We start from the raw sequence: 13652 nt of genomic DNA on the forward strand, positions 1-13652 counted from the left end.
AACATTTTCTTAATTGTGTGACTTTGGCCAGCTTTTCTGTAACTTGCTTTCCTCATCCCAAATAAGGCAGTATACATAAAGAAACTTTGTAAGCAGTAAGGGACATTATAAAAGTAGGTTATTATTGTGTCTAAGACTAATATGGACTCCATAAAGAGAGGCTAAATAATACTTATACACATTGTATGCATAAGAACTTGTGAAAAAAAATAAGGTCAGCATTTCTGCATGGAATAAAGAAAAGATGCATAACTCCTTGTTCATTACATTACTCTAGCACTGATTACATTGGGTTTTAATTATTTTGGAGTGTCAGTGTTTCCTCTAGAGCAGGGGTTAGGTCTCTTATGTCCTAAGAACTCTACATTTACTAAACTCTCCCTACAGACTAGTTAGATGCCGTTTTTGTTTGTTTGTTTTTTTTTTTTTTTTTGGTTTTGTTTTGTTTTTTTGGTGTAAACCTTCCTGGGAGAGGGGATGGTTGGGTCCCTCACAGACGTTTACTATACAATCAGATATAGCACATTAAAGTAAAAGTAACATAACTCACTCTGAGAGTGATTTGTATCTATGACTATTACCTAAATGAATACTTCTAAATAAGACTTTTAAAAAATTGAGATATAATTGACATATAATGTTGTGTAAGTTTAAGGTGTAAAACATGTTAACTGGTACCTTTATGTATTGCAATATGATTACCACTTTAGCGTTAGTGATTATGGCAACAACACTGTATTGTGTACTTCAAAATTGCTAAGAAACTAGATCTTAAGTGTATTTACCACAAGCCTTTTGAGTAGCTCATGAAAGGTATGGAACTCCTCTTTAGGGCCATCAGGAGAGGGACATGGAACACAAACAAACAAAATCGTGCACCTAACTTTAGAAGGTGTTTCAGAGCTATTTAAAAACTAAAAGACAACCTACAGAATGGGAGAAGATATTTGCAAATGACATATCAGATAAAGGGCTAGTTTCCAAGATCTATAAAGAACTTATTAAACTCAACACCAAAGAAACAAACAATCCAATCATGAAATGGGCAAAAGACATGAACAGAAATCTCACAGAGGAAGACATAGACATGGCCAACATGCACATAAGAAAATGCTCTGCATCACTTGCCATCAGGGAAATACAAATCAAAACCACCATGAGATACCACCTCACACCAGTGAGAATGGGGCAAATTAACAAGGCAGGAAACAGCAAATGTTGGAGAGGATGCCGAGAAAAGGGAACCCTCTTACACTGTTGGTGGGAATGTGAACTGGTGCAGCCACTCTGGAAAACTGTGTGGAGGTTCCTCAAACAGTTAAAAATAGACCTGCCCTACGACCCAGCAATTGCACTGTTGGGGATTTACCCCAAAGATACAGATGCAATGAAACGCCGGGACACCTGCACCCCGATGTTTCTAGCAGCAATGTCCACAATAGCCAAACTGTGGAAGGAGCCTCGGTGTCCAACGAAAGATGAATGGATAAAGAAGATGTGGTTTATGTATACAATGGAATATTCCTCAGCTATTAGAAATGACAAATACCCACCATTTGCTTCAACGTGGATGGAACTGGAGGGTATTATGCTGAGTGAAGTAAGTCAGTCGGAGAAGGACAAACATTATATGGTCTCATTCATTTGGGGAATATAAATAATAGTGAAAGGGAATATAAGGGAAGGGAGAAGAAATGTGTGGGAAATATCAGAAAGGGAGACAGAACGTAAAGACTGCTAACTCTGGGAAACGAACTAGGGGTGGTAGAAGGGGAGGAGGGCGGGGGGTGGGAGTGAATGGGTGACGGGCACTGGGGGTTATTCTGTATGTTAGTAAATTGAGCACCAATAAAAAATAAATTAAAAAAAAAACAATTACATCCTTTCTATGAGTTTCATAAACCTCAAGTTTAGAACTCCTAACCTAAACTCTGGTTAAGGAAGAGAATTCAAATTTTCTTCTAGCCATTTTATCTAATTACATCCTCTCATCCAACAATTTCATATATATTATTTTCTTATCTCATGTTTTTTTCTCTGTAGCATTTTAGGGTTTGACTAAAAATTGATTTTTATTGTTATGTAAGTTACCAAATCAGTCTAATCACTAACATGTTCCAAGTTCTACTTTCTTGTTCCAATATTTGGAAGGGCTGTTTCATCAACTCTTGGCAGCCAACTATACAAATCATGTACTGATTCAAGGAAATGGAAAAATAAATAATATAATTATTACATATGTATATTAGACACATGCATGCATATACATGAAAATATGTACATATTGCTTATTACCTGTCTTCTCTACTTTAAGGGCAAGAATTTTTGTACATTTCATTCCTGTTGTATCTCTAATGCTTAGAAAGTAGTGCATGGCACATAGAAGGCACTTAATATACATTTATAGAATAAATGACTTATCAACAAAGTTATTAAAAAGAAAAGGAAATTTTAGCATTATATGCTTAAGATGGCTTCGAAATTTGTGCCTGCAGCATTAATATCAATATAAAGTTTTCATGGTTCATCGTGATGGGTAAAATTCACTTCAGCCTAAGAACGTTTATCTTTATTGAATACTACTATTACCAGGTATTATTCCAGGTGTTATATAAAATGATCTCATTAATCCTTATTGGAGTCTGCCAAATAGGTATCAGAATATGCATTTTATAAATGAAGACTCTGAGGCCAGAGGATGTAAATAATCGAGGTCACGTAATAGGTAAGTGACAGAACCAATATTTGAAATCAGGCTTCTCTGTTGTTACCTGATATATTTAAATAAGACTAGAGCTATTTAAAGGATCTGGCTTCTAATTCCTCACTATTAGGGACACACTTCTAGAAAGGAGCATAAGGTATGATATCAGCTCTCAAGGAGTGAATGAGGATAAATGCTCCATATGATTCATCTTCATTTCACCAAAGGAAGATTGTAGCCATTTTTTAACCAGATAGCTTTCAGGTACAGAAGCTATTGGGTTTATGAAACAATGAGCCCATATTTAGGACGGTCTAAATAACCATATTTAGAATAAAAATATATTTTAGGCAAGTGAAATACTTAACATCACTACATCAGTGTAAGAGAACATCTGGTAGATGCATTATTGGTCTTGGTGCTTCAGCCCTCCTCTACCCATGCCCTTTGTCATGAAGCTTTGTAGTTCCTTCAACCAAAGGAGCAGAAAATATCTCTTCATCCCGTGAGTTTGGATTTTCCCACATGCCTTGCTTTGATTAACAAAATGAAGTAGAAGTGACAATGTTCCAGCTTTGAATGCAGATTTTAAAAGACCTCACATGTTTCTACTTTCCTTGTTGCTTTTAATCTTCATGAAAATTCATACCCCTAAAACACCTCCTCATCCAAGGCCCAAATAAAGTAGCCCCAAGCTCAAACTTCAGAAAGGAACCAAATTCAGCTAGATATATACCTTGAAGTAGAATCACCTAGGTGAACTCAGCTTAGATCAACCAACACCCTCCCCAAATCTGTAGACATGTCAATAATAATGAATTATTGTTTCTTAGGGCCAATAAATTTCAAGGTGACTTATTATGCAACAGTGACTAACTACTGATACAGAGCATAAGTTGGCATTTCTCCTTCAGTCCCTCAATGTCACAAAATTGAAAACCAGAGTCATCTCTTTCTTTCTCTCTCTCCCATACACACACACATACATATGCAAACCAAGACTGAAATCCTTTAGGCTTTTACCATTCCCTTGTTTTTACATCTGCCATACAAAAAAGGTCAGGATTTTTTTTTTAAGATTATATTTTTTTATCCCTTTATTATTATTATTATTTTTTTTTACTGAAATTCAATTTAGTTAACATACAATGTATATTAGTTTTGGGGTAGAATTTAATGATTCATCAGTTGCTTATAACACCCAGTGCTGATTACATCACATGCTCTCCTTAATGCTTGTCATCCAGTTCCCTCATTCCCCACCCCCACCTCCCTTCCAGCAACCCTCAGTTTGTTCCCTATAGTTAAGAGTCTTTTATGGTTTACTTCCGTCTCTGTTTTTATCTTATTCTATTTTTCCTTTATTCCCCTATGTTCTTCTGTTTTGTTTCTTAAATTCCACATATTGAGTGAAATTATATGGTATTTGTCTTTCTTTGACTGACTTATTTCACTTAGCAAAATACCTTCTAGTTCCATTCATATCATTGCAAGTGGCAAGATTTATTCTTTTTGATGGTTGAGTAATATTCCATTATATCTATCTATCTGTCTGTCCATCTATCTATCTATCCCCTACATCTTCTTTATCCATTCATCTGTCAGTGGACATCTGGGCTGTTTCCATATTTGATTATTGTGAACATTGCTATATATGCCCCTTCAAATCACTATTTTTGTATCATTTGGATAAATATCTACAAGTGCAATTGCTGGGTCATAGGGTAGTTCTATTTTTAACTTTTTGTGGAACTCCGTACTGTTTTCCAGAGTGGCCATACCAGTTTGCATTCCCACCAACAGTGTCAGATGGCTCCTTTCTCTGCATCCTCTCCAACATCTGTTTCTGGAGTTGTTAATTTTAGGCATTCTGACTGGTGTGAGGTGGTATCTCATTGTGACTTTGATTTGTATTTTCCTGATGCTGAGTGATGTTGAGTATATTTTCATATGTCTGTTGGCCACTTGTATATCTTCTTTGGCAAAATGTCTGTTCACGTATTCTGCTAATTTTTTGACTTATTATTTGGTTTTTGGGTGTGGAGTTTGATAAATTCTTTATAGATTTTGGATACCAGCCCTTTATCTGGATATGTCATTTGAAAATATCTTATCCCATTCCATATATTGCTCTTAGTCTTGCCCACTATTTCCTTTGCTGTACAAAGCTTTTTATCCTGATGAAGTCCCAGTGGCTCATTTTTGCTTTTGTTTCCTTTGCCTTTGAAGAAGTGTCTAGTAAGAAGTTGCTATGGCCGAAGTCACAGAGGTTGCTGCCTATGTTCTCCTCTAGAATTTGGATGGATTCCTGTCTCACATTTAGGTCTTTTCTCCATTTTGAATTAATTTTTGTGCATGTGTAAGAAAATGGTACAGTTTCATTCTTATGCATGTGACTGTCCAGTTTTCCCAACACCATTTGTTGAAGAGACTTTTTTTTTTTATTGGATAGTCTTTCCTGCTTTGTTGAAGATTAGTTGACCATTATTTATTTTAGAAACAGAGAGAGAGAACATGAGCAGAGGGAGGAACAGAGTAGGAAGGAGAGGAAGAAGGAAAGAATCTCGATTCTTCTGCACTCATTGCAGAGCCCAATGTGGGGCTTGATCTCATGGCCCCACAATGATCAACCCTAAGATCATTGACCCTGAGATCATGACCTCAAACAAAAGAGTTGTATACTTAACTCACTGAGCTGTCCAGGTGCCCCAAGACAGATCAGGTTTTTTTTTTTTTTTTTTTTTTTTTTTTTTTCAGATCAGGTTTTAAGAACAGATTTTAACTGTTCAATATACTTGGATGGCAGTGAACTGAATGCAATATATTCCTGATAGAACAAATATGTACGATTATAGTTACTGCACATAGCCATAACCAGCTATGAATAAAAAGGATTAGAAGCAAATTAAGTGATTTCTAAATATATAGCTTAAAACCTCATTGACAGAAAATACAGAAGGAAAAATGAAGCAAGGTAGAACTAATTAACATCTCAGAAATGTTTGATTTTCTTAGGAAGAACAGAACACAGTACCAGTAACATGATATAATTGGGAGAGAATCCTTATTAATTTTTCCTGGTGACTTTGAGAGGCCATAATAGTACAGTAAGAAACTCCATGGGACATTAAAGTTAGAACTTGACAGTGCAGATTCTTTTTTTTTCTTTTTAAGATTTTATTTATTCATGAGAGACAGAGAGAGAGACAGGCAGAGACACAGGCAGAGGGAGAAGCAGGCTCCATGCAGGGAGCCCGACATGGGACTCGATCCTGGGTCTCCAGGATCACACACTGGGCTGAAGGAAGCGCTAAACCACTGAGCCACCCAGGCTACCCGACAATGCAGATCCTGATAAAGGTTTTCACACAAACACACACATGTACCTACAGAGCACTGTTGTATTTTCCCTTGAAGATTTAAGTAAAAATTGATGTTTATTGTCAAGTCAGTTACCAAGGCAGTTGTTAACATGCTCCAAGGTCTGTTTTATTTATTTGTTCCATTATTTGGAAGGCCTATTTCATCAATGTGGGTAGGTAGCCAAGGGAATCACGTTCAGAGCAGGATGGAAAATACACCATTTTGGAGTAAAAGCAAGATAAGAATGTAGCACTGGATGAAGATGCTAGCTTCTAGGTGAGAACCTAGGAGATAAGAGCCAGCCTCTAGATCATGAGGAAGTCATCCTAGGTGTATATATCTTATGGTAGTTTAGAGCTTAGGTCTAATGTTAGGCATTCTTTACACAGTAAAATAAAATGTAAAAAGTAAAGACAAGGGCAGCCCGGGTGGCTCAGAGGTTTAGCGCCACCTTCAGCCCAGGTGTGATCCTGGGGGCCCCAGGATCGAGTCCCGCATCAGGCTCCCTGCCTGGAGCCCGCTTCTCCTTCTGCCTGTGTCTCTGCTTCTCTCTCTCTCTCACTGTGTGTGTGTGTGTGTGTGTGTGTGTGTGTGTGTGTCTCTCATGAATAAATAAAGTCTTAAAAAAAAAGTAAAAACAAGTTACTGTAGCTGAAGAGGCTATTACAATAGTACAGGAAGTAACTGAAGAGAAAAAATCTGAGAAGTGAAAAACATGTGTAGTTCTAAGAAAGTAAACTATAAAAAACAAATATGAATCATTTTAAGCAGGCCACTTTAAAGAAATATGCATAGCCACGGCAACCCTTGGGGATAATGAAAATTGAAGGCATTAAGTTATCTGAAGAGAGAAGGTACATGGAAGAGAACACTGTTGGTTAGCAGTCATGGAGTTCAAAAACAGGGGAGCTATCGAGTCAAAGCTGGCACAACATCCCCAAGCCAGGACAGTTCCTGGCTTCCTGGCAGGTATCTCTCCTAAATGGATATGGTTGTATGTTTCCTGTAAGACACATTTCTTTTTCTCATATTCAACATTACATTAACATTCAGACTTAAGATTTTATATCTTGATTTTATATCTTGATTTTACTATATCCAAATAATTTTTTTTAATTTTAAGTTTTATTTAAATTTATCTTTTGAGGCAAGACGAGAAAGCCAAGCTAGTGACAGAGAAAGGAGTGAGGTCTTTAGAGAGGAATCAAGTGACCAACTACACACTTGGAACAGGTTCTGTGTGATCAGATATAAGCAGTCATTAGGTTAGATTTTGGATGTTAGGTGAGATTTTGGACTTTGTGAATCTTGCATTACCTAATTTGAATGCACAGGCAAATTCCTGCTATTTATTGTTTGTAATTGGGTTAACAAAATTCAACCCAGAGAAAATTAATTTAGTGCTATTAAGTAAAATAGCAAAGTAAAAAGGAAGATGGAAGTAGACTAGATGGGAAAATCAATGCCAGCAACAGAACATATTAGATTCAGTGCTCATTTGTTTGCCTTTTTCAGAGGAAGTTGGGAAGAAGTAGAACTGTCTGTCCTGTGCTATCTAATAAAGTCTTGCCATATTGCTACTTTTCAGTTTGTTTAGCATACCAATTTGCTCAATAAATTTAGAATTTAGAGAGACGCACAAGCTGTCTGTACTCTGGTTTGAGAGTTACAGTGTAACAAGGCCTTTCTCTAGAGAAGAAAATCAAGAAGCAAGCAACTCATCCCAAGCTGGATTTTGTGAGATCAGCAGAATGAAATGTGTAGGAAGAGGTCAGGAACCGCATAAATCCTGGGATTAGATTTTAAAGTGAATACACATCTCAGCGCCCAGCCGTGAAAGAGACAGGGGAGTTGGTAGTTATGGTGATACTCTGAATCTTTTGCCAAATGTTGGGAGAATTAAAATGGAAAAGGGAAATGTAATCCTGTTGTGTCTATCCAGAGAGCTTGAGAATATAAATCATTTGAAACTTACTCTGGTGAAATACAATCTAAAGCCCTAATCACCTGAAATTCCTGTCAGGAGGTTCAAGGGGAAACTCAGCTGTCAGTATCTCCAAAAACCCCATTCTAATTCCCTAACTCATTTCTTTAAAAAGACCAGAAACCAAGGGAAGAACCAAGATCTCTCTCAGATTTTACTCTCAAAGAAGGAGCATTCGTAGGTGGCCAAGAAATCTTGGTTAGTTCAGCAAAATATTTAACACATAACGTTGTACCAAATATTGGGCTGGCTATTAGACATAGTGGTAAATTATTTATAAGTGCAGAAGGATGTAGGATGTTAATACATAATTGTTAGGTACTCACAGTTGTGAAAAGTGACATTCCAAAAAAAAAAGTTTTGATAAAAATGTTAGAGCTGCATAATCTAGTTTTGGAAGCTAAGAAAGCCTTCTATGGAGAGCCACTTAAAGTTTGTCCTTGACAGATGGACAGTGATCACCTAGGTAAATGTATGTGTAAAGAGCATTCTGTGTGAAGCAACATCATACATCTAGTCCCTAAAATAGAAAGTAGCCTGATATAGCCAAGGAACTGGAAGAAAGTGGCTGTAGTTACAAATGCAGGAGAAGTGATGCAAAGAAGAAAGCAGAGAAGGATGCAAATTGTAAGAAGCTGAAGAGCAAATAAATATGGAGTGTGTGTGTGTGTGTGTATTGGAGTATCTAGAGAAAGGGAGATAGAAACTTTATGATAACTTGTAGTATCCATGTAGATATATACATGTATGTCAAATAATAATTATTATTATAAAGATATTTATTATTATTATTATTATTAAGATAATCTTGGTGTTGGTTTTCTTGACTTCTCTACAACTTATAACAGGAATAGTTTTGAAACTGGACATGGCTTTGTGATATTCATTAGGGCTGTTCACAAACACTAGTGTTTTGCTCCAGTTCTATGTAGGATGGCACTTCCTTGGACCCTTGAAGTTAGGTGAGGCCTCATGACTTGCTTTGGCCTGTACCATGTGAGCAGGACTATGGGTGTCACTTGTGCAGATACTTAACGAGCCGCTCTGCAATCCGCCATGTCCTCTTGCCCCGCTGCAGCAATCATGAAAGCTTGTATAGAAGTGGATCCTCCATCAGCATGGCCTATACCCATGAGTAATTAAGAAAAACAGAACCCTTGGCTGGAGTTCCAGTAGAAGTTTATGATTATTATATCAACAGGGCCTTTAATCATCAAATGCTGGTTAATTTTTATTATCATTTTATTCTCCTATAATGTATCATAGACATTTGGAGAAGTCTTACTACTGCATAATTGGCCTTCAAAAGAAAATCAATCAAATGGAGGGAATGCCAAGAATGGTAAATTTAGTAAAAAGTAAAGCATGGCCTTCTCTTGTAGATGCCAGAATTTAGCTGTTCCTTCTAATACAGCAGACAGAAGTTCTTGTGCCCTGGCTTTATACTCTAGAGCAGTGGTTTGCAAAACAGATGTGGTGAAGCATTGGTGTGTTGTAGTCATTTTCAAGCTAACTCATAAATAATTTATTGTGAATAATATAGTACTGAAGTTTATAAGTCATTTACTCAAAATAATTAGAGTGGATTCAAAATCATTCCTTTTAACTTGTTTTCTATCATACTTCTTTGAATTGGGAATGAAGAACACATGGGAATGTGGTATGTCTGAAGCTACAGTGCCTGGTTCACCAGGCCAGGTTTCCTAGAGAACAACTAGGATTCTAGTTAGATATATAGATAGATAGATATAGATATATAGATAGATAGATATAGATATAGATAGATGATAGATAGATAGATAGATAGATAGATAGATAGATAGATAGATAACCATTAACAGGTTGCTTATTCCCTCTGAGTCTGTTTCCTCATTTACCACAGATTGATAATCTGACTGCCTACTTTCCAACAAGGGAAGCTCAGGGTATAATACAGGATAATAGATACGTTGCCTACTTATAAGTAGGAAAGCTCTATACATATGATAGTTATTGTTGCTAAAAGTAAATACCACATGTACTAAGTAAAATCCAGAGATAAAACTCAAAGCAAAAATGTGCCTTCAAATTTTTCTAATTGTGAATATAAGTTGTACACAGGTTTAAGGATGTCTAATAAACTGAGACAGGCTGCTAGGTTATAAATCAGAGTGTAGCCAATTCAGAATTACAAGGCAGGGAAGGGAACTGTGGATTAAGGATCCAGGAAAAGTTTCACCACGGAGAAAAGGTTGGAAGTGACACTGATCATCAGGGAGGATTCAGAAATGTGACCAAGTCGAAGCATGACATTATGAAATGTCTGGAATGGCATCCTCACTCTTGTCTACACTGGCCCACATTGATATCCAGCTTCACATATCTTACAGAAAGATGCTTTTAAGCTGATACTATAATTATTTGCAGTCTTAATGCAAAAATTTGAAACACCAATTGTGGTTGCAAGGGATAATATTTTGTTGAGTATCTACTGGAAATGAAGCAGGAAAGGATGCAAATTATAAAGGGTAAGGCAAAATAGAAATGACATTTATTGAGTGCCAATTCAGGGTCAAGCACTAGCAGACATTTTGCATATATATCATCTCATTACCAGAAACCTTGCAAAGTGGGTATTATTTTCCTCCACGTCAAAATGAAACTGGGGCCAAGAAAGCTTAAGTAAAATTTTCAAGGTCGTATAGCATACAAGTGGTAGAGACAAAATGTTTACCTACACCTATCCAACTCCAAAGCCTTGGCACATTCACCAGACTGTTGTTCCTTCTTTCAAAGACTTTTCAAACTACTGGTAGTAGGAGTGAGAATGGTGGGGGTAGGAATTATACACAAATAACAAAATGCAAGACAGCCTGTGACAGTATCACATAGTTATATTTAAATTAGGATAGAAACTCTAGCAGAGGTGGCTTTAAAATATAAGGGGATGCACTCTCTTGGTAGGATAAAGTCCAGGACAGGTATAATAAACAGCTTATTTATGCCATGAAAGACTTGTTTATTTTCATCTCTGCCCAGTGAACCTCAGTAAATGTCATTAATTTCAGACAATGAGCAAGATGGGTCCAAATGTCAATCACACATAACAACATATAGAGGGAAAATAAGAGATTCTTCCTGTGATTCAGTCTTCATAGCAAAGGAACTTCTCACTTGGACTTCCCAGCAGCTATTCCTTCTTGTCTTATTGTCCATAAGTGGCTCAGCTGCCCACTCCTGACTCATGTGTAGATAGAAGGGGTGGATTGCCCTAATAACACTAGCAACATTTATTGAGCACTTACTGGATGCAGACAATGTTCTGTGTGCTTCGCATGTATTTAATTATCCCAAAACCCTAGGATATGTCTATTAATTATTATTATTATTATCATTATTATTATTCACCACTTTAAAGTTGAGGAAACAAAGAAAGAGGTTAAGTAATTTTCTCAAAGTCAGGAAACGAGCATGTGAATCAGGCAGGCCAGGTAATTGACCTGTATTCAATCTCTATGCTGTATTGCTTCATGTTGTTCTACTCTTAAACAGACCACTTCTAGAGCTGAAACTGAGGTAGGTGTCCCTGGGATGCTTGGTTACAAGTAAGGAAGATTAAAAAAGACAAAAAACAGAAAACAAAAAACCACTAAGCCAAAAAGCCTGAGGTATTTACAAGAAGAAGAAAGCACATATGCTCTGAGAGATATCTGCAGATAAAGAGATTCTTCTAAATAGTGAAAATATTACTGAGGAGAAGGCATGAGACTTCTTTCTGATGGATAGGCAAGATTCCTTCTTTTTTTATTAGATGAGTATGTGAGGATTTAAAAAAAATAGTTCAGTTCTATTGAACAATTACACACAATTGAACAAACACTATGCTAACAGTTTCATATGCATTTTAAACTTATTTTTTATGGCAACCATATGATTATTTCTGCTTATCATGCCCATTTTACAAATGAAGAAACACAGAGTTTAGAAAAGTTAAGGCCCAAAATACACCAATGGAAAAAAGTGGAACTAGGTTTCAAACCCATTTCTGACTCTCAAGTCTAGTTCTTATAAACAGCATTAGATTTCATATATGATATACATATGGGAGCCTGAGAAAAGAATCCCCATGATTCAATGCAAGCAGCAGCCCTGCATCAATTCATGATTATAAACTCAATTGACCATCTAGGCCGACATCCATGTAAATTCATTTTCAAACCTCCTGACCTACCCACAATCAATAAAACTAAATTTGAAAATCTTTTTCATCTCATCGTGTGATCCAAATAAATGATTCACCTGTCTGTCTCTAGCTAAGCTTGTATGGATGAGTAGAAATTGGGACTTCAATAAAACTTGGGGTGTCTTTCTTTCCTTTAACTGTTGCCAAGGGCAAGAGTCCAATCTTGCCAGGGACACTGAACCTTTCTATAAAGCCACTTTGGTTGTATTCACAAAGAGTAGCATTCCTTTGAAAGGCTCAAAGCCTGGGCCATGCTAGTCCACAAATTGCCCGTCGACAGATTTTAAGTAATTAGAGCAGGTAAGCTGTCTGGCTCCATTAGACATTTAACAGTAGCCAAATAAATATTTTTATAGCTTTGGTGTTACTTTTGATGTTGAAACCAAAATCCACAAAAATCTTTGGGTACCATATGCTAAGTGCTGTCAAAGAGAAGAGAAATTGTCAATCTCTTTGCAGTTCCAACTGTCGCTTACAGGGTAGCCTATAAAGTGGGGTATGTGCAACTCGGAATTCAACTTTAGTGGGCATCCCTCTCATTTTAAATGGCAAATGAATACAAATGACAGTAATGACATGGCCATTAGTGCTGATCTCCAGATTAACGAATCAGTTTCACATCTGTTAGAATTTTTTGTATAGTCAACTTGAATCCCTTTAATGGTTACTTAATTAAAGGGAATTAGAACTTTAGCAATATGGCAATTTAATTTAAAAAAATGGGAGAGAAGTGTCACAGCTAAATCTTTCATTCATTTTAATTTGAGAAAATGTATTATCTTCTCAGAGAGTACAAAGAGGAGCTGAAAAGCATTTTTCCCAAAAGAAAAGTGGGTTATAATAATATGAATCACAAAGTTGCCTCATACTCAGTTGTCATTTAGTCAATGTTATTACCTTGGTTTTATAATAGCTTAAGGAGGTAGATTCTCATAGAGTAATTCAATCAGTAAGAGCAAGATCTTTAACCCCTGCTATAGCAAATCTCTTCTATTGATTTTTAGGGCATGTGGCAAATGAGGAGAAATGCAAAGCAATTATAATGCTATATGGAATATCAGACCTTACAAGCAGTTGGAGCTTGGAACTCATGTTTGTGCATTCATTGCTATATGAGCTTTCTAGTCTATCCATTTCAAGTGTTATTAGAGTATTTAAGATACTACTTCTAAATGTCACCCACAATTTTAATTCCCTTATCTTTTCATTTCTTAAGAACAGTTTATGTTGTAGATCCACCTTTCCAGCTACATTGGCATGGACAAAACTACAGCCTACTGAATGGTATGCCTTTGAGGATATGCACTGGGTCAGGGCTCAAAACATTTGCTTCTGTCTTTGTTTAAAATATGTTTGAAGGTAATCAGAGTTTTTTAATT

This window comes from Canis lupus, chromosome 21 (assembly GCF_003254725.2).
Source record: "Canis lupus dingo isolate Sandy chromosome 21, ASM325472v2, whole genome shotgun sequence".
Classification (NCBI taxonomy): Eukaryota; Metazoa; Chordata; class Mammalia; order Carnivora; family Canidae; genus Canis; species Canis lupus.